Raw genomic sequence first — 25898 nt, 5'->3', positions numbered from 1 at the left:
CAAATCTTGCAAACACAAGATCAAACCTCTGTAAGTTTGAAAGAACTTAGAGAGTCTCTACAATACGCTAAAATAGACCCCATAGTGTAGGGGTTTAAATATAAAGAAACTAAACACGGTTAACTCCCTGCTCGTTTTTGGAAATTTTTTCTCTGCTTGAAGCAACAAGTTTTGATTTATTTCTGAATGGTAGATCTTTAAGAAATCTTTCCTTAGGAAATCCTACCAAACCTTGATCAGCCTCGACAATTCCTCGAATGTCTTGCAATAACCACGGACTCTATCCTTCCTTTACTTATATTATTTGATCCAACGATTCCCAGTGTGGAATCTTCCTTCCATCATGTCCTACTAAAATGGCCCTTTAACCTATTTTCCTAAAGGCCCTTGGGTATATCCCCCTTGGCGATCATTTGAATTTTACTTAGTCCATGGAGTACTCTTTTCCTTACCATAATCTTGTAGGACTTGCTCACATTCCATCTATTGGAATAACTAATGAGGTCCCATGCCACTCTAGTGAAATAAATCTCACTTGGGTTAACTACTGATCGGGTTACATCCTTGTAACCTGCATTACTTGCATTGCCTTACTTTTAAGTGAAGTATGCCTATCGGTTATGAATTGTTTTGGCATATAGTTCTCAACAGACTATCATCTAAATGGGCATTTGAGTTCATGATTTTTCTTTCATGCTGATTTCCCACTAAACTAACCATTTGGCTGGCACTTCCTCATTAGTTTCCCATTTAAGAGGAATAGCCATGACAGGCAAATCTGTTATTCAATGTTTCCTTTTTTGGTAACTCTCTCCATTAGATTCCTATGTACACCTCATTTCTTTATGGACTAACCTATATATTTTTGATCAACAACTAGCATATAGGGTTTCTCTGAACACCTTCTAGGGGATTCTTAATTGTGGGTTTTTACCTGAAATCCCTAGATACCCCCTCCCGTCTGCCTAGACCCCAGGCAATACTGGCTCGTTTTTTCCCATAGTTGATTCCTGCTGGGTTACCACCTATATGCCTTTCCAACTTCCACAATCACTGTTTTGGTAGACTATTCCTTTTTCTATTCTATTTACTCCCTTCGGCAGCTTTATTTCTAATCTGTTGTCTAATAACATTTGCATAAACTTACACTTTCCTTTTTCCTTCATCTACAAGGCTTTCCCAAGTCATCATCTTGGCATATTATCTTATTTTTAGTATCCCAATGAACCACCAATTCCTACCATGACCGAGCCTCGATCTTTCGCAACTTGACCCCCTAATTAACGTTCTGGCAAATATTTCGCATTTATTGTCCTAACAAACTCGATTGGTTATCATAACCGAGCTATGGTCTTACACTATATAATCCCTATGTTTATTGTCCTAGTAGATTACATATAATGCCATAGCCGAGCTATGGTCTTACACAATATACCCCCATGAGGTGTGGCTCTATGGAACCTAAAAGTCGTCAACATCATCTTAACTTGTATGCATCTTGATGCTCAAACACCGAAGTGTCTCCTCCGCAAGGCCCAGAGCTTCATACATTACAGTTTGCTCCTAGCAATCCCAAATGGCAGAATCTTAACATAATTCCAATTTCCTTTTTCCCTATTCCTCCACTTATTCTTCCATTCGTCATGCTAACCTTGATGCTCGAACACCATAGTGTCCCCTCTGCAAGACTCGGAGCTTCACACATCACGAGTGCACTTAACAACATTGTATGATGGTATCTAATAGAATCATCCCTTTCCCCATCCTAACTTCATCTATCCAATAAATAATTTCCCTTACATACGATGCATACAGTAATCATGCATACCATACAAGTTATCATTATGCATGCATCACACCAGATAGTCATTCCAAAAATATCTACTATTAAACAATATGCAAATAATAACTGGCAAGTTCATGCAAAAATATTTATCAATTATGAGGCAGGGTGTAGAACTCACCTAACACTTTTTTGCCTCCTCCTCTACTTAGCTTTTCCGAACACTAAAGCTTCAGCTTTTCTAGCAACTAAGTATTATAACCAAAATCATGATTTAAGCTTAGAATCTTCGACTTAAAACTCAGTTTTCCATAAACATGCAGAACCCTTAGGAGGTTTTTGTTTTGGAAATCCATGACTTCACTTTCTTAAATTTACGTACACAAAAGGGCTAAGAACCTTACTAGCTTGATGGATTCTTTATCCTTCCTACTTGAACCTCATGATCATCGCTCCATACAAAGCTTCCTTTAACTATCTCTTCTTCAGAGAAACCTAGTAAGAAGATGAAGAAGAGAAGAAAATGAAATTGATTTGAGAAGAAGTCTCCCCGGGAATTTATTTTCCCGCTATTTATAACCCTTATCGCACAGTCTTCAACTATTTAGAAACCATCCATTGATAATAATTTTCCCCCACTAAGGGACCGGCTGGTTCTAACCTCACTGAACAAAAACTGGATTTCAGCCATGTCCAATTTCATTCTTGACTTTTATTGATTTTTCAGTAGAGGCCGCTAGCTTATGGCTTTTTCCAGTTTAACCCTTCAATTATTTCTAAATTTTTGGACTTAATGGAGACTGGGTGTAACATAAAAAATGTGGCTTGAATGAATTGGTATGATATGTTTAAGAAAGGCTCATCAAGCTTACGCGTTAATGGTTTAAAACATATAGGTTTTCGATTCGACGAGATGTATATGGTCTAGGTTTGAGATCTTCTCATCATCAATCATCTTGGGATTGTGTATCATTTGTCTTGGATTTTTTTTATATTAGGAACTGAAATGTACACAAAGACTTAGTTTGGATATTGCAATTGTAGAATTTGTGTTGTAATTCAAGCCTTTTTTATGTTTTTAATCAAGTTTTATTTCATGGTTTAGTTTGAATGTGTTTATAGCTTGTATTATGTGTTTAAATAAGGTTTGAAATTGGTTTATAATATTTTGAGACATATATAAATGATATGGATATGTTTAGGCATGAACTTTTAAGTGTTTTAGCCTATTCTTTAGCTTTAGGGGCCCAAAGTCCTATACCATTACCATATGTATCAAACCAAAAGAAATTAGTAGCTAAGATGCTATAGTCAAGGGACCAAGTACTGATACTTATTGATACCTTGGCTCCTGGACAGGGCCACTGCACTGATTTGGTGCTTTTGAGCCCTTCGAGGCTCGTACTTGACCCCGAGCACCTTCAATCATTTGAAAAATACTTCTAAATTATTTTAAGATGATTTTAAAGTCTTCTAAATATTTTTCATGTCATTTTATGATTTTATTTAAATTTTTTAAAGTTTTAAATTATGATAAAACTCCTATTATTCTCAACCCGAATGATCTCATTTTTAGCTGATGAGCTTCGAACATTTGTTTTATAGTCTGGATGTGCCCCAATAAGTATTTGATGACTCAAAATGATTTAGAATTAATTTGATTTCTTCTAAACTTGGTTAATTTGATTCAAAGAACATTAACATGTTGTGAAATGGATATTTGTATAAAAGAAATTTTTTGTCTAAGTTTGAAATTGCTCCGATAGCACCTCCTTGTACCGTACGCCAGAATAGATAAAGGATATTACAGTGATGACCAAAGTGGGCACTTCCATGGGCACATAAACAACCACTTACGTCAACATGTTCCAAAAATAAGAAGATAAAATAATGCAATAAAATGCAACTATAAATACTTAAAGTAACAAACTAAAAATTTAGGTGCTAATATTAAACCTTTTATAAAAATATTTAATTATTTTATTTTTATTGGGTTCAAGTTTTGTATGAGGTTCTAGTTTTTTTTTAAGTTCGAATGTTTAATTTTTTAGCTAAGTTAAGTTTAAACAAGTTCAGGCTAGGTTTTTGGATTGGGTTCTTGAACTTGTGCTTATTTTGCCACTTTTAGAAGTGGATAAGTTTAAACAAAATTTGAAGTTCATATTTCAAGTTTGATCGGATTTGAAAAATTATGAATGATACTAATATCATACACAGACCCATTCAAATTTGGATCAATTTAGTCCATCATCATCTCCAAATTAATTTAATTATTTTTAATATAGTAAACTTTTAAGTTTAATAAAACAGCGTTAAAGAAAACTAGTTAAAAGTTGATATAAAGGTATTAATTGTAGTAGGGTTGGTGGTTGGTTAAATCGTATAGCAAAGAGTTTTAATCTTAAATAATTAATTATGAAAACATTGATGTTAACAAGAATCTCATGTTAGAGCTAAATAAGGGTAGAACAACAAATAATAATAAAAAGTACAAAATGTTCATGTATAGCTTGGGTTACCATCACTGTGAAAATGAACTTTCTCAAGCATTCACGGACACTAATATTCATCATCTTTATTATATAGCGATATTTCCTTTAAATGAAGAAATTTTTATCTTCAACTTGTCATCAATAATTGAAGCGTGACGAAAGATAAGTTTGGACGAGAATTATTTATTATTTATCAACCACAAATCAGTAAATTACACTTAGGCTCTTTTTAGATGTGTGGTGCATTTACTTACGATTAGCTAAAAACAGCAGTAACGATGAGATTAAATACTATATTGTAGCATAAGATAAAAAAAAAAAACTATATACACATCATTAAAGGTAAACATGCATTCAAAGAGGTTCTTACAAAATATAATTTGACCATGCTCGAACAATCTATGTGATTCCGATTAAAAGGAAACAATATACTTTTTCTTTTATATATAGTTAAGAAGCAGAGGTAAGAATAAGTGTGGCCTAATCGAACTCAAAATTATTATTAATTAAAAATTGAACAATTCTTTTTACTATTTAACTAATTATTCAATAAAAAAGTCAACTTTTAATTAAACAGTATTAGTAAAACAAAATTAATTCAGCTTGGACTCTTCTATATGCATGTATTCATAGAGGTAAACATTTGATCAAATCAATAAAAAATTAAGTTAATCGAGTTAGTGAATCTTGTTTTATTATTTTAATTTAATTTAAATATTTTTAAATTAACTCTAGTAGAAATCAAATTTAAATTGAGTCCAATCGGATAATGTGCTTGAGTTAAAAAATTTAAATAGGTCAAAGTAAAACATTGTTTTGTATCTTACTTCATTATAATAAATTTGATTTGCTAATTTATTTTTTAAGACTTCAATTTTGATTTGATAATTTAACATTTTATAGAGAAATTTAGGATTTTATAGAAAAATTAATTTTTATAAAATTTTGAAAATTTTATTTCTTTTCAAAATTTGAAAATTATTTTGAAACTTTTGTAATTGTTTTCAAGAGGAAATGGATATTTACACAAATTTGTAATTTGTTTTATTTGAGTTGCAAAATTTAACCCCAACTCAAACTAAAAAAATGAATTACTTATTTGAGTTTATTCAAAATATTGAATAACTCAATTTTTGATTTTTTAGTCAAATGAAGTTTTACTCACGATTACCTATAAAGTCTCTAATTGAGTTGGTGCTATTAGTAAACCGAACACCAACTTAGTCGAAAAAGAATAATAAACTAAAAAAATTTAAAAAGTAAAATTCATTATAACGGTATTTATTTTTTCTATAATTTTATAATTTTTTAAAAATTAAATAGTTTAAACTACAATTTTAAGAAAAAATTTGAAATGAACGAGGGGTTAAGTTCAAATATTTTAAATTCTTTGGGTGTGGGTTTGTAACGACCCATTCCAGTGGTATCAAAAGATGTAGTTTCGGGATCTTGTTTTCGTAAATCGAGTCCGTAAATATTAGATAAAGATATTTATGGACTTAGTGTATTGATGAATTGAAATTTGGTTAAGCGGTTTCGTCGAAATTGTGAGTAATTAAGGCTCAATAACTAAATCGTAAAAGTTTAATTGCTAAAGATTTTTAATTAGAATAAGACTTGGAGGCTTAAATAGAAATTATCTAGAGGACTAAAATGGATATTAGACCAATTTTAAATGGATGATAGTGGGATGTGATGTTAAGTGTCATTAGATTTAATTAATTAAGGGTTAAAGTTTAATTAAGAATGATTAAAGTAATTAATTAAGTTTAATTAAATTTAACCTTAGTATATAAGTAATTTAAGAGAAAAAAAATGACAAAGTCATTATCTTCCCCAAAACCACCGACTCCTTTTTAGAAGAAAAGAGAAAGCTTGGCTTTGTATTCAACATTCGACCCTTAATTTCAAGTACATCCCTAGCCATTTTTCTTTGATTTTTATAGAATTTGAACCATGAGAGCTTGATTTAGCTAGCCCATGTACCAATTTGTAAAACTGTTAAAGTTTTTAAAAGTTTTCATTGTTGAGAATTGAATGAAATTAGTGTGAAATTGTTAGAAATTAAGCTTAGTACATGAAAAGGACTAAATTATAGAGCTTAATTGTATGTTTCATACATTAGGGACCAAATTGAATGAAACATAAAATTGTTACGAAATGTTGATAGGGATAGATAATAGAAAGTCCCTAATGAGCCATGGTGAAATAGAATTCTAATCTGAGGCCCTAAATTGAAAGTTATGTTTGTCCTGATTTTAGGAACTAAATTGAATAAATTGTAAAATTTGTGTAAATCTGTATTTGATTCTAAAATGGCTAGAAATTGATTGTATGATGTGTTTTCTGATTTTTCTTAGCTAACGTCAACACTAAACCATTGAAAGGGAAAAGAAAAGCGAAAATCGTCAATGAGTGACGTGCGTATCTTCGATTTGTACTTTTATGATTTGGGATATAAATATTTGATTGTGTATACATGTTTATTGATTGATGAGTCATTGAGGTAATCCTAATGTGATAATATCAAATGCTTTGATTGAGTTGATATGGATTATCGAGATAGAGGACTAAAATGAATACAATGGGAAATAACATGAAAATACTTATATTATGATATGTGATATGAAAATTGCATTGAAACGTGTCATATAATATGAAATATATGTGTTTGATGATAAAATGGGGTTGTGATTGTGAAATTGATTGAGAAGTGATATTTGTACTAAATTAAAAAAATATTTGTTATTCGATAAAATAGTGTACAAGGCACAAAAATGCATATGCGATTGAATACATGGTATGAATATGTGAGCAAGACAATTACAAGTATGGAAATGCTTATATATAATTGATGCATGTGTGAACTTACTAAAAGGTTAGGATACGATTGACATACCAATACAGTTTTGTGCACGTTTGTACGGAATATGTGATTGTACAGAGATCATTATAGATTATGTCAGGATCCAGCATTTGTTGCGAATCATCAATTATTATATGTCTCTACAGAGACATTGGTGTGTTGGAAGGATGTATATGTATATGGGAATGCATTGGTGTAGTTAAAGCTCTTATGAGTTATCTGGTGTGGTGTAGTTTACTCATGTATCTAAGTCCATTTTACTAGGGTTCCATTAGGTGTAACAATATAATTGAAATTAGAAAACTTGAAAATGTAACGAAATATATTGATAATAAAATATGATACGAAAATGAAAATGAATGAGTCGATATACTCCAGAAAGAGGTTCGGATGATCTGCTAATGGATTTATGTTATGAATGAACTAGATTTGAATGCCATAATGCTAAAACTATGTTTGAATTGTGAAATGAGTATTGATAGCTAAAGGCCTTGTGATAAATTTTGATAAATGTAATTGAACTTGATCATCTTATTGCTATGGTAGTTGAATTATTTTGCCTTGATATTTGTATATTTTCATGAGGAATTTGTTATGTACTTGTGTTGCCATATTGGATATATATATTTGTATACTAGTAGACATCGAGATTATAAATATCATGGCATGTTATAAATGTTGCTTTAGTTTAAATTATCTTGAATCGTGAAAGTACCACTGAGCTTTATTGCTTAGCGTATGATTGTTTGTTACGTGCGTAGATGCAGGTATTTCTCAAAGCCCCAGGAATTAAACTTAGCATCCAGACCGTTGTTTTTGAACCAATTTTTTTTTATCTTGTGGCATGTACCTAGGGAATCTTAACTAAAGGTTCAAATGGTTAAGTTTGTAAATATGGTGATCATATGAAACGTTTAGAGTTTATGCTTATATAAGAAAGTGCAATGTTTAAGGTTTGTGTTTTGAATATGCTTATATGGTTGAATTGGAGTCTTAAGGTTAATGGTTATACAATTGATAGAATATTTGGTTGGTTTTTGCATTATAAATAGTTGAAGGTATAATTTGGTAGGTAATGTTATTGTAAAGTATCATTTTGACACATTTTGGCTTGACTTTAATTGGTATGTTGTTTTCTTGGTTGGATAAAAATATGTATAGGTGATTTTAGGTCATTTAGACATATAACAGGTTGATTTTTGAGGTAATAGCTTGCAATGTCCTGACGACGTATTCCCAACACGCAACGAGAACCGGCCTAGGTTCAGAGAGTCACATCGCAATAAGGAAACCTTCAAAGTTGCGACATCAACTCAAAATTTTGTAATCTTTACAATTTGATCCATTTCGACCTCGAGATAACAAAAGAGTTTTCGTAAGCTCGTGTAAGACTCAAAAATGAATATGTATTGTTTAATACGTATGATTTTCTTATGTTCAAATGTATAATGATGTTGGATTGAATACTATTAATTGTAGTTGCCTTGGCAATGAATGTGGCATCTTGTAGCTTGGACTTGGTGATCAGTTCAGGTATAGGGTGTTACATTTCAATTCTTAATATTGATATTTTCTATCTAAATTTTTTCTTTCATTCACGACATTAGTCAAAGGCAGTTTCATGAGGGTAAGCATTAGTCAAAGCCTTGCCTCATTAATTCCTTCGATCTCTCAAAGATGTTTAACTATTCAATGATAAAGAAATAGTAAAATTAAAATTTTACCCCTTTAAGAGTTTATAATTTGGTCCCTTTAATATAAAATTCCTAACTTTGCTATATATATAATTTTGTTATACCACCTCCGCTAGCACCTGCATTTGTCCCCTTTATGCAAATGCTACAGTGGGTAAATCTCCAATATTGGATTGCTCCATGGTAGGTCCAATGAACTTCCCCCACGAACTACCTTCATCAATATTGCATAAAACCCCATGCCCGTGGATTCTTTAGTCATCCTAAGATGTCTTGTCACCAACCTATGAGGTCATATCACATGTATATAATCCTTCCCATGACAATTAGGAAGGGAGTATATAATCCTAGGAAGATAAGATGTGACTTTGCTAATAGTGGGCTTCTAACATGTGGCACATCATTATCTCATTTATATAATCCTTCACATGACAATGAGGAAGGGAGGGATAGAGACATCACAAAACATTTCCTTCCCAACTTATTCTTTCCCTTTCTCTCAGTTATTATATCAACCGTTCCCACCCACTTAAAACGACGACTCTCTACCCTACTAGGGTGAACTACCACCATCATCCTCCCTTACTTCTCCTTATTGATCCTTGTTGGTTTCTCTCATCAACAAATTTAAGGGATAAAAATTTAAAATAAATTGTCATAATTTTACAAATGGTAGAATTTTTAATTTTTATAAAAAGAATTAATAGATTGACATATATATCTTAAGATATATTTAAATTTTAATTTAAAGAAACCTTTCAAATATAAACTTAATATTTAACATTTTAAAATTTTTTCCCTTCCCCGTGGACTTTGTATGATGAAAAGAAAAACGAACACATTCAACAATTTCTTGATACATTAGAATAATGTAAATTATGAAAGTTTATCTTAAAATTTTAAGATTATTTTAATTGTTATCAAATTTTGATATAAATGAATGGGTTGGAGGTTGGAGATGGTTCACCTTGAGGGCCAAGAGCTATACAAGAATATTTAGATTGTGATGGAAAGCTTTAGGTAGAAAGATGGCTGAGAGTATGGTTCTAATAGTGTGTCCTCTTATTTTTGGTCAACAAGGGATACGTAAGGAATTCTTTATGAAATTATTTAAGGCCATGTACCTCTTGAAGATTAGAAGTTTGTCACAAATGTTCTTGAAAGCTATGAGGGTCTTGCCTTCGTAAGTTCTTTTGGCTTGGTCGACAATGTGGCCATGTGAGTATCCACATGTAGGTTATGCAAGAGATAGGTGACTGTGACCATGGAGGGTGAGATGTTGTCCTTCTTCGCCCATTGGTGAGATATTGCTCCCTGACAATGTATATTTACCAAGCGAGGTTCAACCACTAGAGTGTAGCTATATAACAATTGTCCCTTGTTGAAAGGAGTGTTGTAAATTGACATTGCTTGAGATAAATGGTGTTGGAAAAGTCTTCTTAGTTTTGCAAAGTATGTTAGGTGTAAGAAATATTTTCATTATTAAAAAAATTTCATGAGAGAAAGCACGTGTAGAGTTCCTAGGTAACTAAAAAAATAGTGGGACCGTGTGTGTTTTTATGGGGGGACATGTTGAGCCTGTTATGTGAGTGTGAGTGTGTAACACCCTCATACCCGACCCGAACATCGAGTCATAGCACCAAGATGCTACATTCATTGCCAGAGCAACTTTGGTGATTTCACATCAATTAATCACTATAAAACTCAAATTATATCAAAGCACTTGCAATAACTTATGTACATGCCATATTCTAAAACCAAAATATCAAATCCGTACCCTCTTCAGGCCCTGGTGATGAGATGAGATGCGTTAAAATTCCAACCTGAATCTAGAGCTTCAATTTGATCTTCCACCTACGCGTCTAAAAACACGCGTTAAGCTCGTGAATGCTTAGTAAGTACCCAGGAATCCAAATCTCATTTTTTACCTTGAATTCTACATATAAAAAATATTACTACTATTATAATTCCTGAATATGTTTTAATAATCAACAGAGTATATTTTAATAATTAACAGAGCATTCCATGTTTATAGGATTCATTTTACCATAATTCACTACTTTTATCTTTTCATGAATTGACAAGAACAAAATTTTTACCAGTCTAATTCACTACATTATCACTTCACGGTTTAACAGAAATTGTTATCAGAATCCTTTACTTGTCATCTCACTGTGTAATAGGAATTTTTCATCAGAATTTTCTTACTATAATTTTTTATTTTATCATTATCTTTTATTATTCAATAAAGGCCCAAACGTAGACTTAACATAATGCATAGGATATACAGAAACAATACAGTAATCATCGATGTGTAATAACAAAACGAAGTAGCACTGGAGTGCTATGTCAAAGCAGGTAAACACCGAAGTGCGTAATCAGAACAGAGCGCGCGCTAAGTTTTTCATTAATGGCATGCCATCTATATTGTAATAGCTCGTTTTCAGTGGTGTCAAAGATAGTGGTTTCAGGACCAGAATTCTGACAAGCGAGTCAGTATTTTATTATTTATTTATTATTTATAGGATTATTATAAGGTCGTATTAAAATTTTGTTAGAAAATTTTAACGTTTAAATAGTTAATTAAGTAAAAAAGACTAATTTGTAAAAGTTGCAAAAGTTAGTTTCTATTAGCTAAAAGTGGTAAATAGTTATAGAAATATGAATTGATGGACGTAAGTGGTAATTATACCATATAGATAGATAGTGGACGATTATGGACATTATTTTATTATTTGTTAAGTTGGTTTTAAATGGTAATTTGGTCATTAATTAAATAATCGCTTAATCAAATTGGTAAAGAAATACTATCATCTTCTTTCTTTCTTCGTTGAACCAAAAATCACCATTGTTGCTAGCTTAAGAATTGACCAACCTTCAAATTCTTTCATGGTATGAAATTTTAGACTGTTTTTAGTGATTTTTATGTTTTTTTGTTCGTTTTAGCTCAATCTAGCTAACCTGGGGGTTAATTTGTAAAGTTTTTTAATTTTTTAGATTATACAATTGATGAAATTGAAGTGTTTTTGAAGTTTTATGGTAGATTGTTAAACTTGGTTGTTAAATAGGACTATTTTGTAAAGTAGTTTTAGTGAATTTAATGTTAAAGGACTAAATTGTTTAAATAGTAAAACTTCATAATTTTTTGTGAAAAGATGATAAATATTGGTTGTAGAGGGACCCTAGGAAATTCGACTAGCATAAAGTGTGGTTAAATGTGTTTAATTTGTAAGTTTCGGTTTTTAGGGTAATTTTATAAATTGATAATAAATGGGGTCTATAAAAATAATTTGATTTTTTAAGCTTTTTGAATTGATTAATTGAATGAAAATTATTATTTAGATCAAGAAACAAATCAATTAGGCTCAAACCGTAGAAAAGCTAAGTTAGCGGATTAGTCGTCGACATTGTATTTGTAATCGTTTTTGTCTAGGTAAGTTTGTATATTGTTTAAACTTATTAAAATTTTCTTTTGGTAACATGTTAACTATCATTCATGTTAGGTATAGTTTAAATTGAATGATAAATGACGATTAGTGATTTTGGACTAAATTGCGATGTTGATTAAATTGATGATTATGCTTGGAAAATGAGAAATATATGGATGTGTGCTTGAAATTGTATAATGAAAATAAATTTAAATGATTCGGATATGTGTGGCCTGTATGAACCTTGTGAATGCTTAGGATACAAATGACATGTAATTAGGGGTTATTTACAATTTCGGGTGCTAGTCTTGGATGTCCTACTGATGATGGAGGTCCTGCATTTGTTGTGGATTCTCCACAACTCATGTGAGCAGCATCGTGTAGCCTAACATCCCAACCCAAAACTCGTGTGAGCAGACCGATTTCACAACTCGTGTGAGCATATACGATTACAGTCACAGCTTGTATGAGCATTTTTCCCGAGGATCTGACGTTATTTCATTTGGTTCATTGGGTAATAAATGTGTAAAATGAAAAGGATGTACTATGTTGCTATATGGAATTAGATATTGAATGGAGGAATATGAATTGGTACATTGAAATGTAATGTGTTATATAATATGAACATGAGATGGATAATTTGAGTTACACTTGTTATTTAGAAATGTTATATGATATGATTTGGTTATAAGTTTCTTATATATGTGAACTCACTAATTTGTAAGGTTTGTGATGTGTATAGGAATTGAGTGAACTCATGAGCTTATTAATTAAAATATGTATGAATTGTATAAATTTGTTCATATTCAGTAAGTTTACATTTAAATTTTATACGAGCTTACGAAGCATTGTTTACTTACGTTAGTTGCATTTTAATTCTTTGTAGATCATCAAAAGTTAAGGTTGATTGAAAATTCAAGTTGGAGCACACATACTTTCTGTTCTTCAAATAGGTAGAAGTTTTGATCATTTTGAAGTTGGTTATAAATGACATATACTAAAAGCCTTTAAGTTCTTTTGCTTATGATGATGTTGTTTATAACTTTAGTTAAGAAAGATTTGTGGTTGTGTATATATTTGGTATTTTGGCTTTTGTATATCTTTATAAGTGCTTTTGGTTATTTGGTTCATTCTTCTTGAAAGAGGTTTGAGGCATGTTAATATGCATATGAGTGGAATAGATGAATTGGTATGTTTAACATGCCTATATGGTAATAACTTGTAAGCTTTGAATGTGAATTTAGATTGATGTTTGAATTGTGGTGCTAATGAGGGCATATTGGCTTGACACCTAAGAAATGGGTAATGTTTTGTCTTGTTTTAGAAGTCCTTTTAGGTGGACACGGCTTGGGACATGGGCTGTCACTCGGCCGTGTGCCACACATGGTCACTCTACACAGCCATATGGCCTATTTCATTTTCTCACACGGTCACAAGTTGTTACATGGCCTGGCGACATGGCTATGTGACCCTATTTTCGATTTGTACACGGGCTAGTCTCCTTCACATGGCCATGTGACCCCTGTTTACGCTTTTTACATAAAATTTTGTAGAAGTTTCAATTTAATCCAGAATTTATCCTAGTCTGTTTTAAATGTTCCATATGCTCAATTTAAGGCATGTTTTCATATATATGTTATGAATGTTATTACATTATGAATATTTGATATTTAAATTTAACTTCGAATAGTAGAAGCATGTTATTGAATTTGTTTTCTTTCATAATACTCCATAACCCTAATCCGACGACGGAGATGGGTTAGGGGCTTTACATACATCCTATTAGTTCGTATCTTGTCCACTTACGCAACCACATCAGAGTAAATTTAATTTTCATAACAGAATTTGCATACTTTGGACTTATTTTAGTTTAGTCCTTTCTATCATGAAATTCACTATTCTTTGTAATTCAATCTCACTTTCACTTTTTCATACATATACTAATTCATCACACTTTCATACACATTCTATTTAATCAATATAATATTTTAAAATTTAACTACAATTTTACACTTTTTTCTATTTAATCCTTATTTTCCCACAACTTAAAGGACAATTGTAATTTGAATTACGATAATCATGTATTTTGCATTCTCAACTACATTCTTCACTTATTAAATATTTTCTTGTAAACTTTCATAACTCTTCAATTTAGTCCCTATTTGTCATAAAAGTTCAATATTCACTAATTAATCATATTAAATCAATTTTCTTTCTTGTTACACTTTAATCACATAATTTATCTCAAGATCTTGTTTCACATGTCAATTTTTTTATGCATTTTACTTATTTTATTTTATCTATATATTTTCTCAAGTTTGACAATTTAGTCCATGTCATCATAAAATTCCATATTTTCCACAATTTTACTTTTACAATACTTCATGCATATTTCAACATCTCAAAACACATTCATTAAACTTTTATCATAATTTCATTATTCACATATTCAATTGTTTTACACATTATTTTACTATTTTACCACAACTTCGCTAAGTTTACATTTTTAATCCTTAAATAACAAAAGAATTCATGGGTACTTAACTTTTTCAAACTCAAATCACTTGCTCTTCCTTTTTCCTCATCACTGGATTCACTTTCTCAATCTCTTTCTTCAACATCATAGCAAAACATAAAACATTCCATGAGTAATCTTGACTTTAACATCTTTTCTATATTTTTCTAACAAGATTAAACTTGAAAACAATATGAAACCTTAACATTCATACATTGTTCTCTTGAAATTAAGTTTTAGCTTACTTTTCTCTCTCCTCCAACTTCTATTTTCTTGAATCTAAATTGATATTCTTACACTCCATAGCCTCCTTATCAAATTTCTCTCTTGGTGGTTATGTAAATTCCTTTGATTTCTAGGTAAAAATGGTGAATTTTGACGGAAATAACCAACTTGCAAAGAAAGCAAAACTTTCTTTTCTTCAAGAATGGTGGACTTGAGCCTGAAAGAAAGATAGGGAATTTTTCCATCATCTTTTCTTTTTATTTTCTTAATCATTAATTAAATAATAAAATATCTTATATTAAAATAATCTTAACCAATCAAAATCTAACACCAATATTAAAATATTAAAATAATATTAAAATATTTATCTTAATTGAGAAATGATTATCTTACCCTTAAACATTCTCTACAATTTCTTCATTAAACCATCACTTAATTTAGTAAAATTACAATTTAGTCCTTCATACTTCTCCACTTATCATGTCATAAGAAATTGGATTATTTTAACTTTTGGTCATTCAATTTTCTCCTCTTTATGCTTTAACCTCTCAAATTTCAAATGATTATACTTGAACCTTAAAACTTTTTACATCTTTACAATTTAGTCCTTACTTTAATTTAGTGTACCATAACATACTTCTCAATTCAACTTTCATTGGTACTCCTCAACCTTCTCTTTTATCACTTTCATTTCCTCATTTTACTTTATAGAGAAATTAGTTGTACATAATCTCGATTTATTACTATTAAAGTATAACAATTTTAGGGGTATTATAGGACGTGAGTGTTATGAAGGTTGTAATCAATGGTAGGTCATATGTTGTGTGGTGATTTGTAACAACTCATTTTTCAGGAGTATCAGAAGCAACGATTTCAGAATCGCATTTCTAATGTTCGAGTCCGTGAATATTATTATTTAATATTTACGAGGCTAGAATTAAAGTTTCGTCCCTTAATTTTATCAAATTGATAGCTAATTAAGGTATAAGGACTAAATTCTAAATTCTATAATTTTATCGCTATAGATTTTTAAATAGCCAAATGACCAAATGAACAATAAGGCCATTTCTAAATGGTCAAACAATGGTGGATAAGTTAAATCCACTATTTTTTGCTAATTTAGCTTAAGGTTTAATTAATTAAAATTAAAATTGAATAATTATGATTAATTAACTTTTAATTAATGTATATAAGTTAAAATAAAACAAACAAATGGTCATCTTCATCATTCTTCTTCTCCACTGAAGAACAAAAGATAGAAATCCCTCCTTGAAGTTTCAAAGTTTTAGTCACTAATTAGGTTTTACAATTAAGTCATTTTCTTGTAATTTTTATGTTTTTAAGGTAGAGGGAGCTTTATCTAGCTAGCCCATTGATGTCCACGAACCAACTAAAAATTCGACAAAGGCAAGTGCACCTATCAATTAATAGTATCACTATGGTGAGCACATATATTGTTTCCATGAAGCCTAAAAGTACTAGTAATTACCGTCTTTCTATTATTTAACCGACAAATTGGAGTGATTGAATAAAACTAAAATTAACTAAATTAATTAACTAAAGAACATGACAAAGAATAAATTAGGAAAAAAAATAACTAAGAAGCGAAACAATACACAGGAAAGAATCCACCTAGATTTCATCTGTCATTATCAATCTGAATTAAATAATTTATTCACTTAGTATCTTGATCCGTAGAAATCCATAAATTATGCTAATATCTCTCTTTAAGACTAAGAGAAACTGACTCTAGGTTGATTAATTGAAATTTCTTCCTAATTAAAATCTCTATTATTACATTAACTCAATCTATGGATTCCTTATTAGATTTGATTCTAATTCGGTAGATTTATGTCGTCCTATTTCTAAGATTGCATGCAACTCCACTCAATTATGTTGGATCTACTCTTAAACAGGGTTTATTCCTCCTCTGATTCAAGCATATCAAACATTGATTAATAGTCTAGAAATATTAAACCAAGAATTAAGCACATATAATTGAGAATAAGATTCAAGTATTTATCGTGTAAAACAGAAATCAAGAGACATAATTCATCATAAGGTTCATCTCCCTAGGTATTTAGAAAATTAGTTCATAATCACAAATAAAAACAACTCAAAGACAGTATAACCACAAGAAATAAAAAAAACTCATAATACATTTCAAAGAAATCAAAAGGAGATCTTCAATCTTGATGGAAATCTACTTCAGAGTCAGCTTTAATGGTATTTTTCGAGTTGTTTTCTTCAATATTCTCTAATGGCTTGCACCCCTATTCTTATCTTTGGTATATATAGGTCTTAAAATGCCCAAAAAATCTAACAATTATGTTTTTCCGCGTGTTTGGAGTGCAGTTCACGAAATCCACATGATCTAGCACATGGCTGTGTGGCAGCCCGTGTGGCTCACACGGCCGTGTGTCCAACTCGTTTGGCTCCTAAATTTAACTCGAATAATCATCCAAAAATGCATTAAGAATGAGGCTAAACCATGTTAGTTTTAGCATTTATCAAATCCCCACACTTAAGTGTTTGCTTGTCTTCAAGCAAAATCCTCAACTCACATTCAAGTTAACTTTTCCCAATTTTTCATTTTCATCAATAATGTTTCAAGATGATTCACAAAAAAATCATGCATTGGAGACTCAACCAAAAGGACACTAAAGATTCAAGCAATCCAAGCCGAAATTTTTAAAGCACAAAAACGTAGGTGTCTCCCCTTATCTACATAATTACCTTAATTTCAAAACCAACAAGAATTGACTTCCTTACTAAAGGTTCACTCAAAGCACTCAAAATTTTTAAGTTTCAAGTAATATGCACTCAATAGTCAAACAAGAAATGTCATTACCATAAGCTTGCTTGAAAATCAAATATTTACCACTATAAAATGAAATGATACACCAATCAATAGGTCTTTAAAAGGTTGTAATGGGGCTTAGGTGAAGGGTATAGAAAAGGTCAGAAAAGTTGGTTGTAATCAAGATCGAATTAATAAGTTACCAAACTAGAAAAACAATCAGCTATTGGATCAAGAGAAATTACAAACTAACTATTCAAGCTCAATCAAATATTATATTTTGCATTTTCAATTTGTTTTTCTTCTTTCATATTTTTTTTATTTTTAGAACAAAAATAAAATTCAGCAATTCAAAAAATGAAACATTGTTAGGCAACTAACCAAATCAAATCTTGAAAAAAGAGTCAATAAAAAGGATAAATTTACAACATAGATATGGGTTATGGGTTAACATTAACAGATTAGAAAAAAATGTATTAGGATCAAATGGGTTTACTAGAGGTTAATTCAATAGGTAAACTTTTTATAGGTTAAATGGGTTAATTTCTAAGTGTTTCTATCATCTCAATATATCAAACCAATAATATGGTCTCGACATGCATAATTGAAGCAAGTTCTAGAACTCCAAATCAAGTTGACACACTCATAACCAAAAATAAAATAAGCACGAAATAAAATATATGCTCTATAGGCTCAAAAGCTCACACAAAATTATGGTAAAAAATCCCGTTGACCAAGAGATGTTGGAGCTACATAAATTATTTGCATTGTACCCACTACTATCAACTAGGGAGAAAATATGGAATGCGCATGGGGTAATAATTCCATATTGATCCGAACTAATCCATATGCTCTTATTTTTAATAAAATTCTGGCTAGAAGCATACAAGTACTGTAATGGGCCTCCCCGTGGGTATCCGGTAACCACGTATGTAAGGGTATAATCGGTAATTTGACAATAAAAGCAATAAGAAATCCAATATAGAATATTATTTCTAGTGCGACAGGATATGATTGATTAGCTAATGTTTCAAAATTTAATGTTGGTTCATTAGAACCATATAAACTGAGACCCAAAACTCCTATTAATAGAAAAACCGAACCCCCTGCAGTGTACAAAATAAATTTTGTAGTTGAGTACAGACGTTTCTTTCCCCCCTCACATGGATAGAAGTAGATAAACGAGAATTAATTCGAACTCCCACACGATGAAAAAAAGTAAAAGGGTTCGAGAAGAAAATGATCCTATTTGACCACTGTACATAGCTAGCTTTAGGAAATGAAATAATAGCGAATCTCGAGTAACTGGCCAAGCCGCCAAAGTCGCTAAACTGGTGATAAATCCTGTCAGAAAAATGGGCCCTATAGAAAGTCCATCTATTCCCAATCTCCAGTAAAAAAAAAATTTATCCATTCAAACTTGCAAATTCAAAATAACAAGATAATAATTCAGTTTAGGGAGACAACCTAAAATTATAATTTCTGAAAAATAACTTGTCATGCTTGACTCTCTCGTGTCTTAAAGTAAAAATCAATCAATGCAGAAATATCCACAAATAAATTCAAAAAAATCAATAAAAACTCCAAATTAAAAGAAATTACTTCAATGTTAGGTTCGAGAAAATTACTTAAAAACAAACAACAATTCAAGGATTTTATCGCATAAGCATATAAACACTCTCCCACACTTAAGATGTACATTGCCATCAATGTACAAACATATATAATCATAGAATAAGCACAATATCAGAAGGGGGAGAGAGAACTGAAACTGTCCTAAATTTGGATGAAGTGCATATTTCTGAGCAAACTAATTAGAAAATAGACAAATAAATAAGATAAAGAGAAAACAAAATAGAAAAAAAAAACAAACAAAACAATAAAAATACAATGCATAATAAAATGAAATAAAAAAACAAAAACAAAAACAAAACAAAAACAAAAACAAAAACAAAAACAAAAATGAAAACGGAAATGAAAAAATAATATAATATAATATAATATAATATAATATAATATAATATAATATAATATAATATAATATAATATAAAACTAAATGAAATCACTTTAGTTGGGGTAGGAAGGAAACAAAAGAGGAAAAAAATAGCTTTAAAAAGGAAAAAAAAAGTACATGGCCATATGACAGACCATGTGAGCCACATAGCCGTATGGTCAAGCTGTGTTTGCCACACGGACATGTGGAATCACTCAGACCGTGTGTGATTCAAAAATAGAGAAAAAATAGGCCTAGTAACCACGCAGCCGTATGTGATGCTCATTCGCATCTCTCGTGCCCGTGTGCGAGCTTGTGTGAGTCACATGGTCTACCACACGTCCGTGTGGATCACCGCAGACCATGTGAACCCTTTTATTTATTTTTCTTTCAATTTTTTTTCAAATTTTTTTTAATTCAAAAGCTTTTCTTTCTTTTTTTCAATTTTTAAGTAATAAAAAAATAAAAATGAATGTAAATTTTTTCTTTCTTTTTTTTGAAGGTTTTTTTTAAAATAACATAAAATTAAAATGAATAAATAAGTAAAATAAAATCACTTGGGTTGCATCTCGAGAAACGCTTATTCAGAGTCTAAGCTTGACTTTCCTTTTTAAGCTTACGATTAAGGTGGATCTTGGAATCGAAGCTTCTCTCTCTAGTTATTAGTTTTACAACCAAAATAAGGTTTGAGACGAGTACTGTTTACCTTGAACATGCTGAATTCAAGATGTGTTACCTCAATTGTAGAATATGGAAAAATGGTTTCTAGCACACATTGGTTGGGCCCTCTTGACTTAAATTGTGTGAAGGAAAAATTCGTGGATCCAATTCGTCTAATAGTACTTTGTCCCCGACTTTGAAATGGTTCATTCTCTTCACATGCATGTCATGGTGTTGCTTTGTTTCTTCTATTTTCTTTTTTGGTTTATCATCAACCTTTGTTCGTCATTCATCTAGTTCGTCAACTACACCATTCGCTCTTTACTCGTCCCTCGAGTTATATCACTTTGAATAAAATATGGGTCTAACACGTTTTCATGAGGGATTTCCTACAAAAAAACATTGAGCCACATGATTACTAATATTAGCAAAACAATTAGTGTCATCTCGCTCACTAAAGACTCTCACAAAATCACGTGCTTGAAGATTAATCTTTTCATCACCTACACGAAGCACAAGTTCACTAGTACCCACATCAATAACAGTTCTTGCAGTGGCAAAAAAGGGTCGACCTAAGATCATGGGTACTTCACTATCCTCATCCATGTCCAATACAACAAAATCAACAAAGAATATAAATTTATCCACTTTCACAAGTAAATCCTCAATAATACCCCTAGGATAACTAATTGATCTATCCGCTAATTGAATACTCATCCTAGTGAGTTTTGGTTCCCAAAGACCAAGTTGTTTGAACATCTTATAAGGGATGACATTTATGCTAGTCCCCAAAATCAGCTAAAGCTTTTTCAACATTTAGACTACCAATGAGATAAGAAATAGTAAAACTCCCTGAATCTTTAAGTTTGTCGGGTAGTTTTTTTTGGAGAATGGTCGAGCAAACTGCATTGAGCTCCACAGTCAACTAGTCATTTAACTTCATTTTATTTGTTAACAACTCCTTTAACAATTTTACATACTTTGGCATCTGCTAAAGTTCTTCAACAAACAGTAAGTTGATGTGCAGTTTTTTTAAGAGCTCAAGAAATTTACCATATTATTCGTTTGTGCGATCTTTCTTCAATGATGCTGGATATGGAATTCGAGGTTTGTATTCTCTAACCACCTACTTTTACACCTTCTTACTTTCCTCAACCTCATGATTTTTCCCAACAGCTTCTAGCTTCGGTTTCTGTTCAGGCTCGACTAACCCTTCCACACTTCGAATAGTGATTGTTTGGATTTGCTCATTTGGGTTAGTTTTAGTATTGCTAGGTAAGCTGCCTTATGGTCTTTCTGAAACAATTTTGACAAGCTGTCCAATTTGATTTTAAAGTCCCTGAATCGATGCTTGATGATTTTTTAAAGCTGTCTAAGTGTTTTGAAATTGAGTTTCTGACATCGAAATAAATTTGGCCAACATCTCCCTAAAGTTTGGTTTCTTCTCTTGCTAATAAGGTTGTTGAAAACCCGGAGGGGTTTGTGACCTTTGATTTCCATGACCACCCCAAGAGAAATTTGGATGGTTCCTCCAACTTGCATTATAGTTATTGCTATAGGGGTTATTTTGAGGTTTAGAATTGTTACCCATAAAGTTGACTTGCTCATGCTCTATCCTAGAACTGAAGGGTAAACATTCTTGATTGGTCATCTCCCCTCCATTCGTATCACATTACACTATTGGATTTACCTGCTTAGAAAATTTCAAACCATAAATTTTATTACCAAGAGCTTCAACCTGATTTGCTAACAAAAAAACTGCATCAATATTAAAAAAACCGACTACTTTAATCAGTTTCATTCTCATGACTTGCCATTGATAGTTATTCAGTTTCATCTCATCTATAAAATCTTGAGCTACCTCGGGTGTTTTATTATTCAGTGTTTCACCAGTTGCAGTATAAATTAGTTCCCTAGTCGAGGGATTCAAACCATTGTAGAAGGTTTGAACTTGCAACCACAAAGGTAATTTATGCTGAGGACACCTTCTCAAAATATCCTTAAATCCCTCTCATGCATCATATAACGTCTCCAAATCAATTTGAGCAAAAAAAGAGATGTTGTTCCTTGTAACGCGTAGGTTTGTGCAAGTGTACACAGTCGTTATCAAGTAATAAGTAAGTATCGAGTTATCATCTCCACAGGGATTGTATTTGTGCTAAATCACTTAATTTGTAAAATTATATTAACAATTTGGTAAATAAAAACAAAAAATAGTTGAGAAGTAGTGATTAAAATATATTAAACTAAATGCAATGATCCCTAATACAAATTATCCTAAGTATGCAAACTAAATGAAATAGATTTTAGTGAAATTAAACACAATTTTGCAACAATTATAACATAAAAAACTAGAACAATTACTTTAATTAAACTCAATTTATTATCAACATGCTTAATAAAATTTGGAAAAACATTTCATGGCAACTCGATCTTTCATCAGTTTGGAAACCACATTAAGTCCTTTCAGAATCCTTTACTTAGTAAATATGCATTTTACTGATCCTTATTTACTAAGGTTTTCTTAGTATTTGGGTGAAGTAACAAGGACGTCTCAGGTTTGAAACAATTTAATCACACAAATCTAAAAACTATGCAGATAACAGAGCTTGGTCAGAGTTGTTATGCAACCTACAATTTAATCGGGTCAAGATCTAAATTGAGCATGCACATTTCAATTATGTGTCCATTAGCCATCGTCTGGTCAGGACCGCTCAGCTAATTCAGGTGCATTCCAATCACGTATGAACGAAATACAGACTTGATTTTAATTGAAAACATGATCGATTGAGGCACAAACATTATAAGCATGAATCAAATAAATATTATTTAATCAAAGCAATCATTCTAGCTTAAATAAAATTAAGCTAACATTGTTGTAAACAAGAACAAAGAACACATAGCAAACATCTTTAGATTAAATTAAAGAAAAGAAAGATTAAACCCAATTCAGAGTGGCTGTCACCCAAGACTCTGACTGACGAGGCTCCTTCGCTTCTTTGCTTCGCTCCTTTGCTGATGGTTCTCCAAGGTGGCCGACCAAGGGTTCTTTAAGAGGATAATTTTGCTAAAAATCCTTATGCAAGGATGATGATAGGCGTGAGGGGGAAAGATAGCTAAGAGAGTTGAGAGAGGAGATAATGATGTATAAGTGAGGGATGCTTAAAAATGTGAGAAAGGAGCTCTTTGCAAGGGTGGTAGTTTACTAAAAATAGGAGTGTCCATCTTTGGAAACTTCTTCCAAGGATGGCCGGACATGAATTAAAGAAATGTGGCTGATTTTGCTTGATTCCTGGTCAATTTGAGTGCTACCACAACTCAGGACTAAGACTCGGTCACCAGTAAATCTTCGGGAAAATCTCTAATTTCTTTAACTCTTCAAGGACCTTGTGTAATTAAACCAAAAATTGATTTATGATTAGCCATGTGCAGCCAAAAATTGGGTTGACTTGGTCCCAAATTAGATGGTTTTGCAATTAGAAGAAAACTCTCAGACTTGTCCAAAAATAGTAGATAGTTTAGAGGACCAAATAATATAATTTTAACCACTTCAATTAATTAATTTACTTAATTAATTAAAACCCAATTTATTAATGAAATATTTAAAATGAATTATTAAATATAAATTTATATTTTATTATTTAATTTAATCATGCATGGCCCACTTTATAGCTTAAAAATATAATATGCTCAAACTAATATAAAATAAGTCATTTTATGCATGACAACTATATAATAAAGCATAAAATCACATTTTAATAATTTCTATGTACCAATTTCATATTTTCGCATATTTCATTAATTTATTAAACAATTACTTAGTTTTAACAACAAATTTAAGTAAAAAGATGATGAATTATATAGGAAAAATCCTATATATATTTCAGTTTACACACCCCCAAACTTAAATCATTGCTCATCGCAAGTAATGTTCATACAGAGCACAAGGTCTTGCTAAGGCAAAGTTTGCTAAAAGTGTAAGTAGCATCAATATTCGTCTCATAATCATGCATCAATAAATTCATGTTCATAGATCTTCTTTATTAACAAGTAACTCATATACAAACATTTTGAAAATTTTATTCTAAGTTTCAAGATATGCCAACATGAATCATAGTTTGCATGTATGTCACAGCCATAGATAATATTTTTCATTCAACACAATTTCTCATCAATTAAGCTAAACAATCATAAGGCTTATTTATGATCTTTATATGTCGAACTTAATACTTTCTCTCCACTAATGTAGGTGACATAATTATCAAATCAATAGGTTTTTTGTAAGGTTGTAATAGGGCTCGGTTAAAGGTAGGGATTTTAAGAGATGGGACTCTTCAGTTTCAAAATCTTAACCTTTAACTTGTCTTGGATTTCTCGAAATTCAACCTTTTTCTTCAAATGAACCTTTGGAACTCATGCTCATATATTTTCTTTTTGGATACTGAGCAAAATTTTCTTCACTTTGTATCTTTTTTTTATAAGCATGATCACATACATCTTCTGAAAATTCCCCTCAAATGTTAATTACCAAGACAACTTTAGTTAAGGCAGTGCACAAAATTAGGATAACTTCAAAAGATAGAGATATGACTTGTAATGTAGGTTTATTACAATGAACAGGCCTTTAAGCTCAAAATTATAGTTTCAATGGTCTAATATAATAAGTGGGGCTTGAAAAGGCTCAAACGATCCAACGAAAAATGGTGCCTATATCATTTTAGATTTTTATGTCTCCTAGGATTTTGCCTCAAGAAAGTTACTAAGTCAATTGTAAAGATATAAATCTTCATGCATGTCTAATCTCAAGAGAAACTGAGTTTTCATGGCAAACATTACCTAAGCCTAAGATCATAAAAACATTTCATTCTTCGTGATAACATACAATCGCCCAGATAAAATCATCTTTCATGCTTGCATACAAACTATCTTATTAAAAAGAATTTCTCTAAACATTCATTTATTAAAACATACTTACGAAAGAAATGATTTGAAACATACTTGAAAATTTTAAAAATTTGAGCAATTTGCCTTACCCCTTTAAAAAGAAGCAATGTCCTCATTGCAAGAACAAAGTAATGAATGAAAACTGAACACCAGGTAAGGTTGTAAAGAGAGGTGAGTCAATAAGACTACTTAAATACCAAGTCTTTCCTCATAACCCAATCCTAGACATGTTCCTTCCCATTGCCACATCACTTAGTCTTTTTCTTTCTAAAGAAGTATTTATTCATGCTTGCTATGTTTTATTTTGTAGAAATTAAATCCTAATTACTAAAGAAATAAATTCCTAAAGACCTAAAAACAATTCAATAAATAACAATACAAGAGTACCCTCTTTTATTTTTCTGACTCATTCCCTTTTTCAGTTTGGATCTTCGGTATCTTCCATCCATGTCTTAAAGATAGCATCTGGGAACTCAGGAACAAAAGTGTTAGAGCTA

The 25898-nt window shown here is 31.2% G+C and overlaps 1 non-coding gene across 1 annotated transcript; it reads left to right on the top strand.

Moving 5' to 3' along the window:
• Positions 1–22424: 22424 nt before the first annotated feature.
• Positions 22425–22531, top strand: LOC128039370 (small nucleolar RNA R71). The gene has a single exon (XR_008193874.1). It is a non-coding gene; the product is annotated as a small nucleolar RNA R71 (small nucleolar RNA).
• The last annotated feature ends 3367 nt before the right edge of the window (positions 22532–25898 follow it).

Source organism: Gossypium raimondii, chromosome 2 (assembly GCF_025698545.1).
Source record: "Gossypium raimondii isolate GPD5lz chromosome 2, ASM2569854v1, whole genome shotgun sequence".
Taxonomy (NCBI): domain Eukaryota; kingdom Viridiplantae; phylum Streptophyta; class Magnoliopsida; order Malvales; family Malvaceae; genus Gossypium; species Gossypium raimondii.
The sequence above is the reverse complement of the archived record's forward strand: the minus strand, read 5'-3'. Positions and strand labels throughout refer to the sequence as shown.